Source organism: Dromiciops gliroides, chromosome 2 (assembly GCF_019393635.1).
Source record: "Dromiciops gliroides isolate mDroGli1 chromosome 2, mDroGli1.pri, whole genome shotgun sequence".
NCBI lineage: Eukaryota > Metazoa > Chordata > Mammalia > Microbiotheria > Microbiotheriidae > Dromiciops > Dromiciops gliroides.
The window spans coordinates 171,545,575-171,553,466 of NC_057862.1; the positions used below are offsets into that span (position 1 = coordinate 171,545,575).

General features: G+C 40.1%; 1 pseudogene; it reads left to right on the plus strand.

Moving 5' to 3' along the window:
• The first annotated feature begins 546 nt into the window (after positions 1–546).
• Positions 547–1,435, plus strand: LOC122738444 (annotated as a pseudogene).
• The last annotated feature ends 6,457 nt before the right edge of the window (positions 1,436–7,892 follow it).

The following is a 7,892-nucleotide window of genomic DNA, read 5'->3' on the forward strand; positions in this document are numbered from 1 at the left end:
TCTCCTCCATTAGACTCTGAGCTGATGGAGGGCAGGGACTGTCCTTTACCTTTTTCATATGCTCAGAACTTAGCACAGTGCCAGGCACAGAGTAGGCACTTAACAAGTGCCTATTGACTTAGAAATATCCATTCCTGCCACAGCAGGCATCTCCCTAGTCCAAGACTGTGACTTTTTAGTGACCCGATGGAGAGCCAGGCAGCCTCTCCCCCCCCCCCCTCACCCCCAGGCTCCATCGCAGGCCCATGCTTTCCGCTGCTGCTGCCTCCTCCTCTTGTTTCCTCTATGGTCCTGGGCACATAGTATGATCATTAGGTGCTCAGTTTCCCAGCAACTTTCTATGGAAAATCAAGGGAAGTGGGCCATGGTTGCTATGAGCAACTTTGAAGAGCGGGACACCTTTAGAGAAGCTTGATCAAGGTGCCATCCTCGTGAGACTCTCCAGGTCAGGACTCCAGCAGAGTTCCTCTATCTTGTCTTAATCATCAGAGGCCATCTTACCATTTCTCCTCTGCCTCCTGGAAAGTAGAAAACCAGTGTTGAATCATGGTTGGATTTAAGTTCCTTGGGGCTTGCACTGCTGCCTGCATCACTGACCTCATCACCTTTCCCCTGGACACAGCCAAAGTCCAGCTGCAGATTCAAGGAGAGAGCTGGGGGGACCATGCGAGCTTCCTCTGTCACTGCCCAGTATCAGGGTGTCATGGGCACCATTCTGACCATGGTGAAGACTGAGGGCTCTAACAGCCCATACAATGGGCTGGTGGCTGGCTTGCAGTGCCAGATGAGTTTGGCCTCTGTCCTCATTGGCCTCTATGACTCTGTCAAGCAATTCTGCACCAAGGGATCTGAGCATATGGGCATTGGGAGCCGCCTCCTGGCAGGCTGTACCACAGGAGCACTGTCAGTGGCCGTAGTCCAACCCATACATGTGGTGAAGGTCCCTTTCCAGGCCCTGGCTTGTGCAGGTGGCAGCCGGAGCCTGGATGCCTATAAGATTATCACCAGAGAGGAAGGTCTTCGGGGCCTATGGAAAGGAAATTCACCCAATGTTGCCAGCAATGCTATCATCAGCTGTGCTGATCTGATGACATATCTCATCAAAGATGCCCTCCTGAAAGCCCACTTCATGACTGATGGATGACCTTCCATGCCACTTCACATCAGCCTTTGGGACTGGCTTCTGCACCACCATCATTGCCTCCCCTGTGGGCTTGGTCAAGACGAGATACATGAACTCTGCCTCGGGCCAGTATGCCAGTGCTGGCCACTGCACCCTCACCATGCTCCGGAAGGAGGGACCCCAAGCCTTCTACAAAGGATCCATGCCTTCCTTCTTCCGCTTGGGCTCCTGGAATGTAGTGATGCTTTCACCTACGAGCAACTGAAACAGGCCCTGATGGCCCGTCACACTTCCCGGGAAGCTCCTTTCTGAGCCCTCCCCTGCTAACTTTCTGCCATACACCCCAACCCTTGGAGTCCAGACCCCCAGCCTGCCACCCATCCCATTTTTCTTCCCTCTTCCTCTCCTCTCCTGAAGAACCCCCCTGCCCTAGAGTTAGCCCCATTTTATCCTTTCCCATTGCAGCCTCACCCAGTTCTTAAGCTCTCCTTCTAGTAAAGCCAGACCAGAAACTCACCCCCCCCAAAATATCTATTCTCTTCTCCTGCCAATTGCTATGTCAAAATATGTCCTGAGAACAGGGAAAGAACCTTTTGTGAAACATCTTAAAAACCATGTTTTTTTAACAATTTAGACAAACTTCCCCTTCCCCAATAAAGAGGCCAAATTAATAAGGTCTAAATATATGAAAAAAATTTGAAGCCTGAAAATGAAAGCCCATGGAGTTAAAAACAATGAGCCCTGAAGATAAAAAAGGGAGGAAATAATAGTAGAAAAAGGAAAAGTAGGAAGAATAAATTTGAAAAGTGGAAAGAGGAAAAAGTTAAAGGTTAAGTTGTAGGGGGAAAGCTTTTCAGAGAGAAAGGATATTGGTACAGAAAGACATAGGGTCAGAAAAAAAGACACAATGAGAGATATAGGAGCACGTTAGAGAAAGGAAGAAGGGTATTGGCCTAGAAAAATAATGGGGACAAGAGAAGGAAAAGAGTAATCACTGAAATAGGGAGCCATATCATATGTCTTTGTTATGGTAAAATTTTGAAGTTGATATCCAGAATTTGGGAAACTACTCTATTCCACTCCTTCACACCTTCCACACTTGATCCTTTAATTTCTCCTCAATTCTCATGAGCTCAATTATTTTCCAATCTTTGATTGAAGCTTCCAGTTAGTCAAGAGATAACCAGAAGTTTGTTTCTTCTCCAGGGGCCAGCTACTTATAAAATTACAATTATTAATTTCTCTAGCCATTGTCATTCTCAGTCTGAGACTGAGAGTCTAAGTCCCAACCCTTTTCCCACATTATATCCACACCTTTTTTCTTTTTTTTACTAACATTTCCCTTTTTTAACCAGCCAAAGACCTAAAGAGGTCATCTCTGTATAACAGCAGCAGAAACAATAATGTAATTCCACAGAGCTTAGAAACATTTTATTTCTATATAGTCCATAGTCCCCCCCACCAGTCATGGCAGACTATTTTTCCTACTCTCCACTCCCACCCCCTCATTTCGTTACCCAGTTTTTCTCCTATATACAAAGGGTATCACCTCTGACTACAGTCTCATATTGAATTGAATTGATCCTTTTCTCCTTCCTATTTTCCAAGCACTTAGCACCCATTTCCTCATCCCTATTCTATAGTCTTGCTTCATGGACTTGTTCCTGGGAGGCCTTAATTCTCTATCAGACTTTGTAATAAAGCTCATGAGATTCTAAGTTGTCAAGCACAATGTTCTATTACATGCTACTTTCAAAGATAAGTGTATGAGATTTTGAAAAAGTATTTAAAAGAAGTGAATATCCATTAATTTCCCTCAACAGTACAGGTAATGCATGTGAAATACATTTTTGAGGATCTTTTTCTTTTAAGTTCAAAGTTTTGAGTGGATACAGTATCATGGTTGTAGCCATAGCCAAATTTGATGCAGCTCTCTGTTTTTGTTGAATTAATTCAGTATTTGTGTATAAACTGGGAAGGAACTATGAGTGCTAGCCTTGAATTTTTTTTAAAAAATATACTGCTAGAATTTTGTAATAATTGATTTGGCCTAAAAACACTTGAATGGCAGAACAAAATTGGCAGGTAATGGAAAAATTAAATATAATGATCCCCAAAGCAGAAAAAAAGGTTAGGACCATGTGTAAGGAAAAAAAAATATCCCTACCCACATGGAAAATGGATTACAAAAAAAAAATGCCATTGGCAATCTGATAGGTTCACATTAGAATTATGAGAAGATAGGCACTAAAAAGTGCCTTTTCAATGTTATTGTCCTCTTCCTTCCCTCCATAACCCTTGTTTTCATAAGGAACTCTGTGTTTGAGCCTAGGGGAACATCCAGCTGATTGGAGTGCATAGAAAGTTTCCCTCCATCAAAGGGTGGTCACATACTGATGGATGGCCAACACTGCAGATGAGGGATGAACCATACTTGGAAACAGTGCAAATCATATGACCTGGAGGGTGTCTTGGATGTAACAGGTCTGAAATTGGCATGCTTTTGCAGTACCTATTATTGGCATCAGGACTGAAATAAGAATCAGCATGGTATCATGGAAATAGCTCTGGATGTGGAACAGAGCAGCCAAGTGGAATCCTGGCTCTGTCACTTCTTTAACTGTAACAGTGGACTTCAGTTTCCTTATCTTTAAAATTAAGGGATTGGATTAATAGGCTTCTAGATATAAATTTAAGACTCCATTGTTCTGTGGTCCTAAAATTGAATTTTGGCAGTGGATTATCTTTGATAAGCTGGGCTTTCCAGAAGAACCCACCAATATTTTTGTCCAGTATGTGATTTGTTTTCTATAAATCTGAATGTTAAGTGGATTGTTTCTAAACTATTTGGGGACTTTTACAACAAGGAATCATCAGAACCAGTAAGAAGATTCTCCTTATTGATTTAATGGTTTAGCTTTAATTTCAGCTCTTCTCTTGGCTCTTCATTGGTACATGCTATAATGCCAATAATTAGAGTGCCCTTCTTCCCTGATTCTGATAATAGTATCTCCTCTCTTTTTCAGCCCATTGGAGAAAATGGGTCATTCAACATTCAGGGTGAATTGGCCACCTTTTGGTGCTTCTGAGTCTCTGTATTATTAGCTATAAGATGAGATGACCTCAGTGGTCCCTTTTAGTTTTAAATATATTGTATAATAAGGCAGGGGTTCTTAATCTGGGGCATATAAAATTTTCAAAACTTGGTAACTATTTCAATACAATTGGTTTCTTTTGTAATCCTATGTATTTTATTTTATTTATTTAAAAGCATTATTCTGAGAAGATATTCATAGGCTTCACCATTCTGCCAAAAGGGTCCATGATACACACACAAAACAATATTAAAAGCTCCAGTAATAAGACCCAGAGGGGTCACAATAACTGTTTTTTGTTTTGTTTTGTTTTGTTTTATAATATTTTATTTTTCCAATTACATGGAAAACAATTTTTAACATTTTTTAAAAAAAATCTTGGAGTTCCAAATTCTCTCTGTCCCTCCCTTAGCACCCCATATAAACAGACCAAACATACACACACACACACACAGAGTAAAAAATGTTATGCTTTGATCTGCTTTCAGACTCCATCCTTTCTTTCCCTTGTGGAATATGGTGTTTTTCATCTTAAGATCTTGGGAATTGTCTTGGATCTTTGTATTGCTGAGAAAAGCAAAAGCATCCACAGTTGATCATCATACAATATTGCTCTTATTGTGTACAATGGTCTCCTAGTTCTGATCACTTTACTTTGCATCAGTTTACATAAGTCTTTCCAGATTTTTCTGAAAGCATCTGGTTTATAATTTCTTATAGCACAATAGTATTCTATACCAATCATATACCACAATGTGTTCAACCAGTCTCCAATTAATGGACATCTTATTGATTTCCAATTCTATGCCACCACAAAAAGAGCTGCTATAAATATTTTTGCATAAAGGTCCTTTCCCCTTTTTTTCTGATCACTTTGGGATACAGACCTATTGATAGAACAAATGGTATGCACAGTTTTATAGCCTTTTGGGCATAGCTCCAAATTGCTCTCCAGGATGGTTAGATCAGTTTAACTCTGGTCTTTTCATCAGGAATGCTTGAAAGTACTCTATATTTCATTAAATATCTATTTTTCCCTTGAAGGATTATATTCCCTGGGTAATTCTTAGTTGTAATCCTATCTCCTTTACCTTCTGGAATATCATATTCCAAGCCCTCTAATCTTTGAATGTAGAAGCTATCCTGACTGTGGCTTTACCATATTTGAATTGTTTCTTTTTGGCTACTTGCAGTATTTGTTCCTTGATCCGAGAGCTCTGGAATTTGGTAATAATATTCCTGGGAGTTTTCATCTTTTTCAGAAGGTCAGTAGATTCTTTCAATTTCTATTTTACTTTGCGGTTCTAGGAAATCAGGATAGTTTTCTTTGATAATTTCTTTAAATATGACGGCTAGGCTCTTCTTTGATCATGGCTTTCAGGTAACCCAATAATCCTTAAATTACATTTTCTCAATCTATATTCCAGGTTAGTAGTTTTCCCAGTGAGATATTTCATATTTTCTTCTATATTTTCATTCTTTTGATTTTGTTTTGTTGTTTCTTGATGTCTCATGGAGTCATTAGCTTCCACTTGTCCAATAGAGTTTTGTAAGGAATCATTTTCTTTGGTGAGCTTTTATGCCTCCTTCTCCATTTGGCTAATTCTGCTTTTAAAAAAGTTGTTTTCTTCAGTGAACTTTTGTATACCCCCCTCCACTTTTTGTGCTTCCTTTATTAAGCTGTTCACTTTTTAATTTTTTTTCCCATCACTATCATTTCTTTTCCTAATTTTTCTCTGCTTCTATTATTTGGTTTTAAAAAATCCTTTTTGAGCTTGTTATAGGTTTTTTGTTTGTTTGTTTGTTTTGCTTGACTCCAAATCACATTTTTCTTTGAGGTTTTGCTTGTAGCTATTTTGACATTGTTGTCTTCTTTTAAGTTTGTGCTTTCAGCTTTCCTGTCACCATAGTAACTTTCTATAGTCAGATTATATTTTTTGTTCTTTGCTCATTTTCCAGCCTATCCTTGACTTATAACTTTATGCTCTGCTCCTGAGGTGGAGGGAGAACTGTCCCAATCTTCAAGTTTTTCATGCTGCTATTTTCTTTTTTTGCAGGGCAATGAGGGTTAAGTGATTTGCCCAGGGTCACACCGCTAGTAAGTGTCAAATGTCTGAGGCCGGGTTTGAACTCAGGTCCTCCTTAATCCAGGGCTGGTACTTTATCTATTGTACCACCTAGCTGCCCCCATGCTGCTATTTTCAAAGCTAGTTCTTGGGAACTCTTAAGTTTTCAGTTCTTCCAAGGTAGTAAGATCTAAGCAGAGGTATGGTCACTGCTTTCTTGGCCTTTTATCTGGCTTGTGAGTGACCACACACACTCTTTTCTACCCTGAAATTCTGACCAGGGTCTTTGCTCCCCTGCTGCTCTGAGTTCTAGTGTACTAGTTTTCCTCTTCGCCTTGGAACCATGACCCTGGCCTTCAACCCAGATCCCCAAATGGAATTTGTTACTGCTGATTTAGATAACATCAATGCCTGTACTTATTGTCTGCTGCTGGCTTGCCAGGGTGCCTCCTGTGCTGGACTTTGCTCCACTCTCATCCCAGTGAGAGAGACCTTTCTTAACAATTTTATCAGTTGTCTTGGGCTGGAAAATTGTTTTACCCTGGCATTTTGTTGGTTCTGTCACTTCAGAATTTATTTTGAGGTATTATTTTAAGGTTATTTGGAGGGGAATTGGGGAGAGTTAAGGTGAGTCCCTGTCTTTACTCCACTATCTTGTCTCCACCCCACCCCCCACTACCCCACAATCACTGTTGGTATAGAGAATAACTACAATTTTAAAAATCACATATCCTAGAATCACTAAAAAAATCAAAATGAGACCAAAATATGGGCTGATCAGGAAATTTTCCCAAGGAGAATTAAGGCAGAGAAAAGAGATGAGGAAATACCCTGCCAAAGATTGATCAGTGTTGCTTCCCTCTGGTTTCCATGCTTAAACCTGGTCTCAGCAAACCTGAAGATGTCTTTGAGTATCATTATCTTTGATTTCTCAACTGAATAAGTTCATGCAGAATATTTGGCATCTGTTCAATCTTGCTCCTATTCACATCACTAATCCTCTTTCTCCAAATCCCCAGACCTCTTGCATTTACTTTTTTTAATCTCATCTTGAAGCTTCCAGTGTCTCTGGAACTGGAACTTCATATCTTTGGCTGCTCTGTAACTTTGTTCCATTTACAAGCATTCAAAGATGATTACCAACCTCTCATCTTCCCTAATACCCATTGAGTTTCTACCTTTCATCCTCTCCATATTATATATGCAACTTTTTCTTCAGGATGCCCTTATCTCTTCCTCCAATCACCACCTAAATCACATCTCCATCTTAGTAAGAGTTAAAAGAACTTATGATTCCACATTTTTTTAAACATTGGTTTTGTCATCCCTTTCTCAGCTTATTTACAGCCTTTAATCTCATTCCCAGTTCTACATAATTCAAAGCTTCAGGGAGAAGAAAGGATTTAAGGTTTCTTGGGCTCAAGGGCCTGTGAGTAAGAACAAGCCTTCCAACAGTTTCTAAAGTAGGTGTTAGGGACAAAAGACTTGTGGAATGACAGTAGCAACTGAGACAATAAATTAATTCTTACTGGAAAGTCACCTTCTCTTAGCCACCAGACATGTCCTGGTCTAGCAAAACATGGATTTGATTATTTGCGATTGCCTTTA